Here is a 14,026-nt window from a genome sequence, read left to right as displayed (position 1 = left end):
GGTGGCTTAGTTGGTTAAGCATACAACTTTGGCTCAAGTCATGATCTCATGGTTTGTAAGTTTGAGCCCTGCATTGGGCTCTGTGCTGACAGCTCAGAGCCTGGAGCCTGCTTCAGATTCTGTGTCTCCCTCTCTCTCTGCCCCTCCCCTTCTTGTGCTCTGTCTCTCTCTCTCTCTCTCAAAAATAAATAAATGTTAAAAAAATTTTAAAAATATGCTTATTTTAATAGGTTCTTGTTTCATATTCATTTTATCAATTGCTACTTTTATTTCTTTAAACATGATTGTGTAATATTCTGTGTTTGATAATTTCAGTACCTGAAATCTTTGCTGAAACGGCTTTTTGTGGTTTCTGCTGGTTCTTGCTCCTGCATATTTTTGACTTATTTTGTGAATGTTATTTTGCATATTTTGTGAATTTTTTGAATATATATCCATGGGGGTTTTTGGAGGTCTAGGTGGAAGGTGAGTTCCTCTAGAGAATTTATGTTTTGGTGCTGCCAGATTTCTTGGGGATACCACCAACCTGGGACTGCCTTAAGACAGATTTTTGGCTTGAGATTTTCCAGGCCACCCAGGCACTGTGAATTGGGACTGGAGATCCTGTGTGAGGGCTAGATTTTTATGACAGAATTTTAAGGGAGTTTTTTTTTCTTTCCATTTCCACAACGTTTGAGACAAATTTTCTTGAAGTCTCTGGGAGGCAGCCACGCTGCTTGTTATTGTGTAAGGTAGAGAAAAGCACTCTTTTCTCAAGACATTTCATTGCTATCAGTCAGAACATTTTCATAATAACTTTAAAATCCAACATGACTGTGAAGTGAATGGTATCTCTGCGATTGTGTAAAGCACAAGTTGCTCTCACTTCGTGCAGTGTGCCCTCTGTCCCATTCTGCCCAATCGAATCCTGCCCAAGCCTCAGCGCCTCTCTCAAATAATCCCTCTTCTGAGAACACACCCCTACTTTCCCCATTCTAATGCTGGATGGCAGTCCCTCTCTGAATTACCATAGAAGCAGTGGTGCATTTATCACAAATGTATTCATTTTTTTGTTATTCTTTTTAATCTTATCTCCATTACCAGAGTGAGAGTCACATATTTTATTTCCATTCTGTATTCCAGAGGGCTCAGTGGAAAGTCTGAAGCAGATCGGTGGAATATTTTTGTTCAATAGTTAAAGGAAAGAATTTAATTGAATAACAGGATGTGAACCTGCTTCAAGGGTAGGATTTGGATGGTTCATAAAGATTCTCTAAATCTCACATGTGTAATTCAGAAAGGCTGTCAAGATGAGAAGAAGCCTTCTCTTAGTGATGGCATACTATGTTATAAGGAGCTTGGACTTTTTTGCATTGCTTTGGTGTCTAAAGTTTAGAGTAGTCTGGCAAAATTCACATCTGCTCATAATAGAGTCAGAGATGTCTGTTATAGAATCTTTGTATCACTGTAGGAAAGTGATTTCTACCAATCTTTGGTTTTTCAAAGCGATATTAGAACCATATGGTTCTACAGAAGTTGTTGCCCTAACATTTATTTGGTTATTACTCAATATATTTTACTCATTTTGTTAAGTAAGTGAATGCATGTCACAGCTCTTATTCCTTCCCAATTCTTTTCCATTATCAGATGCTTTTAGAAATTTTGAAAAATTATTTTTTAGTAGAACTAGATAAAATACTTTCTTTAAAACCTCAAGTTTTCTTTGTCTGGTACTTCTGGAAAATTTAATTTGTACTGGGGACTTCTTATAAATTACCTGATCTAAATCTCTGAAGATCCCACAAGATTCTCATTAAAAATTTTTTTTCTTAAAGTTATTTATTTTTGAGAGAGAGAGAGACAGAGCACAAGCAGAGGATGGGCAGAAAGAGAGGGAGACACAGAATCCAAAGCAGGCTCCAGGCTCTGAGCTGTCAGCATAGAGCCTGACGTGGGGCTCGAACTCATGAACCATGAGATCATGACGTGAGCCACAGTCGGATGTTTACCTGAATGAGCCACCCAGGTGCCCCACGAGGTTCTCATTTTAATGATTGGAGGAACTGAGGCAAAATAACTTGTCCTGGTCATTCAGCCGTTTTGGGGTGGGACTGCTGGGGTTTGGATGTAGGTTCACCTTTCTTTCCAGTACACCACAGATCTACAGATTTGGCTTCCTAGTATGATTTGGCCAGATTTTAAATGTTAAGCATTAAACATATTTAAACCCCTCCCCCTCCCATTTGAAATTTAAAGCTCATTATGATATTAACAGGATATGACCTTATAGGAAAGTGATTGAGCCTTCTAGTTCCTGCTGTTTATTTTGTGTTTGGAGAAACATCTGGAAAGTATTATGTTCAATGACTATTACTGACTTAATGACTAATGTTTATGCCCTAGCGTGGAAATCCTAAAGCAGTCTAAAGTAGTCAGTAGGTGTGTTTGCAATGATTGTTGAACAAGGCACTTTCCATGCAGTGGGCACTCTGGGAGGGGTGCAGGGCTCTGACTGGCTGGGCTTAGGCCCTGACTGTGGTGAGATGCTGGGGTTTCAGCCACCTGGCATGCATTCCTCACCGGAAAGAGGAGTACCATTACAGAGGAAGTGGGTGTGGAGGCATGCCGGGTAGTCAAAAACTACAGCCACTATTGTGCTTCTTAATAACCGAATGTAGATGCGAGTGGGTAGTTGGATAGAAGGTTCTGGTTCTCTAGAGAAATGTATGGCTAAAGATTCTAATTTGGTCCTGAAGGCATATAGATAGATGGGACTTAAAGCCATGGGGTTGGACCAGAACCAAGGGAAGGACCTTGAGGCACACAATAGGCCATGAAGAAGGAGCTGCCAGGGGATAGTGAGAGCAAGTGCCCAAAGAGGCAGGAGTGCAGGACCTCTAAGATCAGAGAAGGGAGATTTGCCATTTGAGGGTATACTCAACAGTGTCAACACTGCTGAGAGCATAGGTCATAGTAAAATTGAGAAGTATTTGGGGTGTCTAGGTGGCTCAGTCAGTTAGGCATCTGACTCTTGGTTTTGGCTCAGGTCATGATCTCATGGTTTGTGGGTTCCAGTCCTACGTCAGGCTCTGCAGTGACAGCATGGGGTCTGCTTGGGATTCTTTCTCCTTCTATCTATTCCCTTCTCCTCTTTTCCTAAAATAAATAAACTTTAAAAAAATTGAGAAGTATTCATTGGATTCCTGGGCAAGATGTGAGAACTCAGAAAATTAGAATTGATAGGAGATGACCGTCAACTGGAAATGTGGGTTGAAGGAGAAGAGAAGTATGGGAGAACAGAAGTATCTGGTTTGGGTAACTAGGTGTATTTTTGTTCCATTGAGAGGGACAGTCTGGGAGGGCAGGGTAGGTCTGAAGAGAAGGGGATGGATTCAGTTTTCATCACTTCATAATTCACTTCCATGGCTTTAATTAAAATAAGTTTATGACTTTGAAGCCTGTATTTCACAACTTATTACATATACAGAGAGGAGGTTCAGAGCAGAAACTTGGTGAATGGAAACATTTAAGGGAAGGGGAGTAGCCTGTGAAGGTCTGGAGGGCCAGAGAGGCCACAGTCAATTGAAGCTGGTGTCATCTGGTAAGCCAAGTGGGCAGAGAGTTTGAAGGAAATGATGACTGTCAGCAGTTTCCATTACTAGAGAGGGGTCAAGTGAGTTAACGACTAAGAAGTATCTATTGATTTTGGCAAAGACTGTTACAGAAGACTAGTGGGGTCAAAATCCAATTAACAGAGGGATTTTAAGTGGAAGAGATGAGAAGTGGAGCAAGCTGGAACAGATCACTGTTTCCTGAAGCTGACTGTCATTGGAGTGGTAAATACACAGGGATGTGGTCAAGGAAGTGGTGGTTGTTATTTTGTGGGGGGCAGAATAGATTTATACTGTTTGTGTGCTAATGCAAGGAGGCAATAGACAGAGGGAGGTTGAAGATACTGGAGAGGAGAAAATTTAAGGAGTGAGATCCCAGAGCAGGTGGATGGGAGGAGATACTTCAACCGGTGAATTAGGAGGAATGGTAGAAAGATGAGTGGGATGCAAATGTTTCTAGATGCACACAGATGCTTATGGTCCATGAATATAGCTCAATGAACAGTGAATACACAGTGTCACTTATAAGTTATATCAACTCCCCCTTCTCGATCTTTATCCAAAAATATTTAACATTAGGAAAGTTATTACTACACCCATTTTACAATTCAGGGGCATTGACAAACTGGCCTGCCTGCTGCCTGTTCTGTAAAATGAAGTTTTGGTGAAACATGGCCATGCTCGGATTAATTCATTTGAATATTGCCTATGCTTTTGCACAATAAGAGCAAGACCTAACACAGTCATTGTCTGGCCCTTTTCAGAAAAGTTTGCTGACTTCTGTCCAGTTGATAAAACCAAGACCCAGAGAGAATATTGACTTCAGATGATCCCTGCCTCCTCTTTCATCTATGTCAGAGACCACTTTTTCTTCTGTGTTACTTGGCGTTCTCCTGATGCTTGCTGAACGCTCTTAGAATTATCTGGTAACCTTTCTTTGAGGAACTTTCAACAGCTGCAGTTGTAAATTAGATCAAATTTAAACTTATCCTGGCCCCACCCTAGAAATGTGATTGTATCTCATCACAATCACATCACCTTCCTAAGGAGGTATGTGATAAGGGAAGCCATGCTCTTCCCATGACTGAGGGTGTGCTGATTTATTCTGCTTTACTTGGATTGCTTTTCACCTTTTCTAAGAAGCCAAGATCACCTTCCTCCCTGAAATCATCAAAACCCCCATGCATTCCTTATCCCAGTGGTTTTGTTTCTTTGCTTAGAATTTCCTCAACACTCTGGCAGCATGGAGCCTGCTTGGGATTCTCCCTCTCCCCATCTGTCTCTGCCCCTCCCCCATTCATGCTGTCTGTGTCTCTCAAAATAAATAAACTTGAATTTCCTCAGCATTCAAGTGTCACTGTTTCCCTCCTGTACTTACATCTTTGAGTATAGTCTGTGTCCTGTGAGAGAGGACCCCCCTTCTGGTGATGACGTCTCATTTGCTGTCTCTACATCTAACCTGCTGGAGGACAGGGATTGTATTGACCCTGTTATCAACATCTTGAGTTTGACAATTGCTAAACATGTTATTGGTGCTTAACAGATGAGTTTTGATTAGGTTGAAAAACATTTAGGTGCTTCAGAATTGTGCATTTACCATGTGCTAATTACTAACCCTTCTTAACTGTTAAAACCAGATCCCCTCCTGTATCTTTTGAAATCCACTTTGAGTTATTGACCAAATTTGAAAGCAATGTGTTTACAGGTACATTTTCCCTCTGTATGTCACACTGCTCAATTTTCAAGAGAATATGCAAAATCTATTAAAATCTGTTTCTTTGCTGAATTTTCGATTGCTTCTGAAGGGGCTAAGATTTTATTTTATTTATTTTTATTTTTATTATTTTATTTTTAATTTAAATCCAAGTTAGTTAACATATAGTGTAATAATGATTTCAGGAATAGAATTTAGTGATTCATCACTTACATATAACACCTAGTACTCATCCCAACAAATGCCCTCCTTAATGCCCATCACCCATTTAGCCCATCCTCCTACCCAATACCCCTCCAGCAACCCTCGGTTTGTTGTCTGTATTTAAGAATCTCTTATGGTTTGCTTCCCTCTTTGCTATGGTCTTATTTTGCCTTCCCTTCCCTATGTTCATATGTTTTGTTTCTTAAATTCCACATATGAGTGAAATAATACAATATGTTATCTTTCTCTGATTTGACTTTTTCACTTGGCATAATACACTCTAGTTCCATCCACATTGAAAATGGCAAGATTTCTTTTTTTTTTTTTTTTTTTTTGATTGCCAAGTAACGTTCCATTGTATGTATATACCACATCTTCTTTATTCATTCGTCAGTCGATGGACATTTGGGCTTTTTCCATAGTTTGGCTATTGCTGATAGTGCTGCTGTAAACATTGGGATGGATGTGCCCCTTCACATAAGCATTTTTGTATCCTTTGAATAAATATCTAATAGTGCAATTGCTGGGTTGTAGGGAAGTTCTGTTTTTAATTTTTTGAGGAACCTCTATACTGTTTTCCAGAGAGGCTGCACCAGCTTGCATTCCCACCAACAATGCAAACGAGATCCTCTTTCTCCGCATCCTCGCCAACATCTGTTGTTGCCTGAGTTGTTAATGTTAGCCATTCTGACAGGTGTAAGGTGGTATCTCATTGTGGGTTTGATTTGTATTTCCCTGATGATGAGTGATGTTGAGCATTTTTTCACGTGTCAGTTGGCCATCTGGATGTCTTCCTTGGAGAAGTGTCTATTCATGTCTTTTGCCCATTTCTTAACTGGATTCTTTGTTTTTTGGGTGTTGAGTTTGATAAGTTCTTTATAGATATTGGATACTAACCCTTTATCTGATATGTCATTTGCAAATATCTTCTCCCATTCTGTCAGTTGCCTTTTAGTTTTGCTGATTGTTTCCTTCACTGTGCACAAGCTTTTTATTTTGATGAGGTCCCAGTAGTTCATTTTTACTTTTGTTTCCCTTGCCTCCAGAGAGAGACGTGTTGAGTAACATGTTGCTGCTGGCAAGATCAGAGAGGTTTTTGCCTGCTTTCTCCTTGAGGATTTTGATGGCTTCCTGTCTTACATTTAGAGTTTTGAGTTTATTTTTGTGTATGGTGTAAGAAAGTGGTCCAGGTTCATTCTTCTGCATGTCGCTGTCCAGTTTTCCCAGCACCACTTGCTGAAGAGACTGTATTCCATTGGTATTCTTTCCTGCTTTCTCAAAGATTAGTTGGCCATACATTTGTGGGTCCATTTCTGGGTTCTCTATTCTGTTCCATTGATCTGAGTGTCTGTTCTTGTGTCAGTACCATACTGTCTTGATGATTACAGCTTTGTAGTATAGCTTGAAGTCCGGGATTGTGATGCCTCCTGCTTTGGTTTTCTTTTTCAAGATTGCTTTGGCTATTCGGGGTCTTTTCTGGTTCCATGCAAATTTTAGGATTATTTGTTCTAGCTCTGTGAAGAATTCTGGTGTTATTTTGATAGGGATTGCATTGAATATGTAGATTGCTTTGGATAGTATAGACATTTTAAAAATATTTATTCTTCCTATCCAGGAGCATGGAATCTTTTTCCATTTTTTTGTGGCTTCTTCAATTTCTTTCATAAGCTTTCTATAGTTTTCAGTGTATAGATTTTTCACCTCTTTGGTTAGATTTATTCCTAGGTATTTTATGGGTTTTTTTTGTGCAACTGCAAATGGGATCGATTCCTTGATTTCTCTTTCTGTTGCTTCATTGTTGGTGTATAGGAATGCAATCGATTGTTGTGTATTGATTTTATATCCTGCAACTTTGCTGAATTCATGAATCAGTTCTGGCAGTTTTTTTGTGGAATCTTTCGGGTTTTCCATATAGAGTATCATGTCATCTGTGAAGAGTAAAAGTTTGACCTCCTCCTGGCTGACTTGGATGCCTTTTATTTCTTTGTGTTGCCTGATTGCAGAGGCTAAGACTTCCAATCCTATGTTGAATAACAGTGGCGAGAGTGGACATCCCTGTCTTGTTCCAGACCTCAGGGGGAAAGCTCTGAGTTTTTCCCCATTGAGGATGATATTAGCATTGGGTGTTTCATATATGGCTTTTATGATCTCGAGGTATGCTCCTTCTATCCCTACTTTCTCCAGGGTTTTTATCAAGAAAGGATGCTGTATTTTGTCAAATGCTTTCTCTGCATCTATTGAGAGGATCATATGGTTCTTGTCCTTCCTTTTATTGATGTGATGAATCACGTTAATTGTTTTGCAGATATTGAACCAGCCCTGCATCCCAGGTATAAATCCCACTTGGTCGTGGTGAATAATTTTTTTTAATGTGTTGCTGGAGCCAGTTGCTAATATCTTGTTGAGGATTTTTGCATTTATGTTCATCAGGGAGATTGGTCTATAGTTCTCCTTTTTAGTAGGGTCTCTGTCTGGTTTTGGAATCCGGGTAATGCTGCCTTCATAGAATGAGTTTGGAAGTTTTCCTTCTGTTTCTATTTTTTGGAACAGCTTCAAGAGAATAGGTGTTCACTCTTCCTTAAATGTTTGGTAGAATTCCCCTGGAAAGCCATCTGGCCATGGACTATTGTTTTTTGGTAGATTTTTGGTTACTGATTCGATTTCTTTACTGGTTATGGGTCTGTTCAAATTTTCTATTTCTTCCTGTTTCAGTTTTGGTAGTGTATGTGTTTCTAGGAATTTTTCCATTTTTTCCATTTTATTGGCATATAATTGCCCATTTTGTTGGCATATAATTGCTAATAATATTCTCTTATTATTGTTTTTATTTCTGCTGTGTTGGTTGTGATCTCTCCTCTTTCATTCTTGATATTATTTATTTAGGTCCTTTCCTTTTTCTTTTTGATCAAACTGGCTACTGATTTATCCATTTTGTTAATTCTTTCAAAGAACCAGTTTCTGCTTTCATTGATCTGTTCTACTGTTTCTTTGGTTTTGATAGCATTAATTTCTGTTCTAATCTTTATTATTTCCTGTCTTCTGCTAGTTTGGGGTTTTATTTGCTGTTCTTTATCCTGTTCTTTAAGGTGTAAGGTTAGATTGTATGTCTGAGACCTTTCTTCCTTCTTTAGGAAGGCCTGGATTGCTATATACTGTCCTCTTCTGACCACCTTTCCTGCATCCCAGAGGTTTTGGATTGTGGTTTTATCATTTCCATTGGCTTTCATATACTTTTTAATTTCCTCTTTAACTTCTTGGTTAGCCCATTCATTCTTTAGTAGGATGTTCTTCAGTCTTCAAGTATTTTTTACCTTTCCAAATTTTTTCTTGCGGTTGATTTCAAGTTTCATAGCATTGTGGTCTGAAAATATGCATGGTATGATCTTGATCTTTTTGTACTTGATGAGGGCTGATTTGTGTCCCAGTATGTGGTGTATTCTGGAGAATGTTCCATGTGAGTTGGAGAAGAATGTATATTCTGTTGCTTTAGGATGAAATGTTCTGAATATATCTGTTAAGTCCATCTGGTCCAGTGTGTCATTCAAAGCCATTGTTTCCTTGTTGATTTTTTTGATTAGATTATCTGTCCATTACTGTGAGTAGGGTGTTGAAGTCTCCTACTGTTATGGTATTACTATCAATGAGTTTCTTTATGTTTGTGATTAATTGATTTATATGTTTGGGTGCTTCCACATTTGGCACATAAATATTTACAATTGTTAGGTTTTCTTGGTGGATAGACCCCTTAATTATGATATAATGCCCTTCTTCATCTCTTGATACAGTCTTTATTTTAAAGTCTAGATTGTCCGATATAAGTATGGCTACTCCAGCTTTCTTTTGTTGACCATTAACATGATAGATGGTTCTCCATCCCTTTACTTTCAATCTGTAGGTGTCTTTAGGTCTAAAGTGGGTCTCTTGTAAACAGCATATAGATGGATCTTGTTTTCTTATCCATTCTGTTACTCTGTGTCTTTTGATTGGAGCATTTAGTCCATTGACATTTAGAGTGAGTACTGAAAGATATGAATTTATTGCCATTATGTTGCTTGTAGAGTTGGAGTTTCTGGTAGTGTTCTCTGGTCCTTTCTAATCTTTGTTGCTTTTGGTAGTTATTTGCTTATTTACTTATATATTTATTATTCATTCATTCATTGATTCATTCATTCATTCATTTTCATCTTTTCGCCCCTCAAAAAGTCCCCCTTAAAATTTCTTACAGGGCTGGTTTAGTGGTGACAAACTCCTTTAATTTCTGTTTGTCTGGGAAACTTTTTATCTCTCCCTCTATTTTGAATGACAGCCTTGCTGGGTAGAGAATTCTTGGCTGCATATTTTTCTGATTCAGCACATTGACTATATCCTGCCACTCCTTTCTGGCCTGCCAAGTTTCTGTAGATAGGTCTGCTGCAAACCTGATCTGTGTTCCCTTGTAGGTTAAGGACTTTTTTTTCCCTTGCTGCTTTCATGATTCTCTCTTTGCCCGAGTATTTTGTGAATTTGAGTATGATATGCCTTGTTGATGGTCGGTTTTTGTTGAATCTAATGGGAATCCTCTGTGCTTCCTGGATTTTGATGTCTGTGTCTGTCCCCAGGTTAGGAAACTTTTCTGCTATGATTTGCTCACACAACCCTCTGACCCCTATTTCTCTCTCTTCCTCTTCTGGGACCCCTATGATTCTGATGTTGTTCCTTTTTAATGAGTCACTGATTTCTCTAATTCTTAAATCATGCTCTTTTGCTTTAATCTCTTTTATTCTTCTTTGTTATTCTCCATAAGTTTGTCCTCTATATCACTGATTCTCTGTTCTGCCTCATCCATCCTTGCCGCCGTGGCATCCATTCATGATTGCAACCCAGTTATAGCATTTTTTATTTCATTCTGACTAGTTTTTACTTCTTTTATCTCCACAGAAAGGGATTCTAATCTATTTTCGACTCCAGTTAGTATTCTTATTATTGTGATTCTAAATTCTGGTTCAGACATCTTGCTTGTATCTGTGTTGGTTAAGTTTCTGGCTGTCGTTTCTTCCTGCTCTTTCTTTTGGGGTGAATTCTTTCATTTCATCATTTTGAAGGGAGAAAAGGAATTATTGAGGTAGAAAAAATTAAAATTAAAAAAATTAAAATTAAAAAATATTAAAATTAAAAAATTAAAAACACACAAAAAACCCCAAATAAATGATGCTAGATCCTAGGTGTGTTTTGGTTTGGTGTTGAAAGTGGCTTGATATGTTAGAGAAAAAGGGGAAAGAAGAAAATAAAAGGAAATCGTTTAAAAATTTGAAAAAGTGAATACACTGAAGTAGACTAAAATGAAATGATGGAAGTAAACTAGAATTTGAAAAAATTCACACAAAAGTAAAAAATATAGTAGAAAAAATTAAAGAAAAATATTTTTAATAAAAATTAAAAAATGAATTTTTTCTCTTTATTGAAGAAAAAGAAAAGAAGTGAAAAAGAGAAAAAAAATAAAAGAAAATTGAATAGATGGACCTGCCAACAGACTGAAATACTACTGAAATTACTTCGTTTCCCCCTAGAAGTCAGACTGTGAAGTGCTTTATAGTCCATAAGCTAATCAGGTGGTGAGACTTCTATTCTTGAAGACTGAGGTTGGCCCACTTGCGCAGGGCTTAGTGTAATGGCTCCATTCTCCACTTGACGGCGCTGCTAGCCTACTGGGGTTGATTGTTGTGGCGCTTGTAGGTGCATATGTGCATGTGCAGGAGCGGTGAAAATGGTGTCACCCAGCTACCCAGTTCCTAGTATTGGAACTCTGTTCTACCTGATCAGCAATCACGCACCTGACCTTTGTCTTCAGCTTTTGTCCACTCCCTGCTTTTACACTGTCTGTGACCAAGCCCCAGGTTGTACTTCTCTCCTGAGTTTTGTCTCAGACGTGGCTGTTTTCTGTGGCCCCTTACTTCTGAGGGACTGCGGCTTTGACCTGTTCTGCCCCTCTGCAGAGGGTTTAACCGAGCAATGGCCAAATGCCAGCTGTACCCAGGAAAGTTTGTGGGACCGTGCTGCTGCCGATGCCCGGAGACTACGGCCAGGTGCCAGCCTGCCCCAGAAAAAGTTCTTGAGATAGTTTAGCAGCAGCGTTTCAAGGATTATGGAAAATCACAACACACATCTGGCACCAGGCTTCACCCTTAACGACCTTGTTCCAGCACCAGCGAATGTGGCCATTCTCTGGGGTCTGTTGGGCCCAGGTTGCCTCACAGCCCCTACCAAATGTCCTTCCAGCAGTGGAACCACTTCTCCCCGTGTGGCCCAAGAACCTCCCAGACCCCACTCTGTTCCTGGGTCTTTTCCCTTCCCACTAGAGCACTTTCCGGTATTGAGCTGTGGAGTTGCAGGCTCTGTGCTCCCCCTGTTTACAGTCTTAATGGATTTAAACCCTCTCCTTTCTCCCTTTTTAGTTCAGTCCCTGTGGCTGTTTCCAATTTTCCCCTTTCTCTCCAGCTGCTTTTGGGAAGGGGTGCTTCTCCCGTATTCTCCCCACTGTCTCTGTCCTCTCTGCACGCAAAAGCACCTCCCTGCCCTCCACAGCCTCTGTCTCCTCAAGTCACCTCTCTGTGCCACGTACCTGCTGAATTCTGTGGTTCAGGTTGTGCAGATTGTTGTGTTAATCCTCTAATCAGTTTTCTAGGTATGCAGGATGGTTTAGTGTTGGTCTGGCTGTATTTCATGGATGTGAGACATACAAAAAACTTCCATGCTGTTCCACCATCTTGGCTCCCTCCAATAAACTTTATTCCTTACAGCAGTTAAAAGTGTACAGTAAAGTGAACAGACACATAGAGTTCCCGTGTGTTCCCTTTCCCCCAACCCATGGTTTTCTCTAGTGTTAACTTTTGCACTGGTATAGACTACATTTGTTACAAGTTATAATTCAATATTGATACAATTAAAAAAAATTTTTTTAACGTTTATTTTTGAGAGAGAGACAGAGACAGAGTGTGAGTGGGGGAGGGGCAGAGAGAGGGAGACAGAATCTGAAGCAGGCTCCAGGATCTGAGCTGTCAGCACAGAGCCTGATGTAGGGCTCAAACTCATGAACTGCGAGATCATGACCTGAGCTAAAGTCGGACGCTTAATTGACTGAGCCACCCAGGCACCAATACTATATTATTAACTAAAGTCCATAGTTTACTCTAGGGTTTATTTTTTGGGTTGTATAGCTTTCATGTCCTGTATTCATGAAAGTATTAAATATCATACAGAGTAATTTGAATATTATCCCCTAACTTGACCTATTTGTCCATCTGCCCTTTACTCCACCCTCAGCCCCGCCCCCTCACATGGGCAACTACTGTCTTCTTACTGTTTGTATAGTTTAACATTTTCTAGAATGTCATATAGTTGGAATCATATGGTTCGAGGCCTTTTCAGACTGAATTTTTACTTAGAATATGCATTAAAGTCCCCTCCCCTCCCATGTCTTTCCAGGGATTGAAAACTCATTTATTTTTATCACTGAATAATATTCCATTTAATGGATATATGATTATTTATTCATTCACCTATTGAAAGACATCTTAGATACTTGGTTGCTTCTAAGTTTGGGTGTTATGAGTAAAGCTGCTATAAACATTTGTATTCAGGACATAAATTTGTTTCAGATATAAGTTTTCAACTTATCTGGATAAGTACTTAGGAGTGCAATTGAAGGGTTAGATGGTTAGGCTCGCAAAAGCACTCTCCTAACTTGTTTTCATAGTCACATTTGAACTGTAATTTTTAAAAATCCAATTTTGTTCATGAATATATAATAAAAATACCCATACATATTTGGAAATTCTATCAAGATTGCTAAATTCTTTGGAATAGTTTGGTGGTAGGAGTAGGAAGGTAGTATCTTGCTTGTAAGGGTTTGAAGGAGCAAAAGGTGGAAAGGTGAGCTGTTTTGATTGATTGATTGATTGAGGGAGGGTGCAAGTGAGTGAGGGGCAGAGAGAGAGAGAGGGAAAGAGAGTGAAGCAGGGCTCCTGCTCAATAGTGAGCTGTTTTCAAAGAGGAACTACATGATGTGCAACAAACTGTCATTATATTCACTGACTTGGAAAGTAATTGTAGAGATATTGAAACAAAGAGTTGGGAAAACTCCCCTGCACAACTGTGTGTTTCCTGTTCTGGTTTGCATAGGGTCTGGCCTCTGGATGCTCCTTGAAGCCTCTTGGCACAGCTGCACTGTCAGCTGGGCTCGTTTTCTGAGATTAGCACAGCATAGAGCGCTTCCTTCTACTCGAACATCTCACTGTCCACATTCCTGCTGCCAACAGAGCCTACCATATAGCTTTTACTTAGGATGTCGGCAAAACGGTTTCTTCTAAATATTTAAAAAAATTAATATACTCTCCAAAGTAAGTAAGACCAGAATCCCGACATGTGACCTTCGCTTAGTAATTTTTGAATGACCCAAAATACTTGCAGGCCCCTTCTTATCTATTCTACATTTTGTAAATAATTCAGCCATTGAATTTTATAGAGTTTATAATATATTGCT

General features: G+C 39.3%; 1 protein-coding gene across 9 annotated transcripts in view; it reads left to right on the top strand.

Annotated features, from left to right (window-relative positions):
- The window catches only part of CSGALNACT1 (chondroitin sulfate N-acetylgalactosaminyltransferase 1), a 346,168-nt gene that overhangs the window by 99,915 nt on the left and 232,227 nt on the right, over window positions 1–14,026 (top strand). The gene's annotated exons all lie outside the window — the stretch shown is intronic.

Source organism: Puma concolor, chromosome B1 (assembly GCF_028749965.1).
Source record: "Puma concolor isolate L17-30 chromosome B1, mPumCon1.1.hap2, whole genome shotgun sequence".
Taxonomy (NCBI): Eukaryota; Metazoa; Chordata; class Mammalia; order Carnivora; family Felidae; genus Puma; species Puma concolor.
The sequence above is the reverse complement of the archived record's forward strand: the minus strand, read 5'-3'. Positions and strand labels throughout refer to the sequence as shown.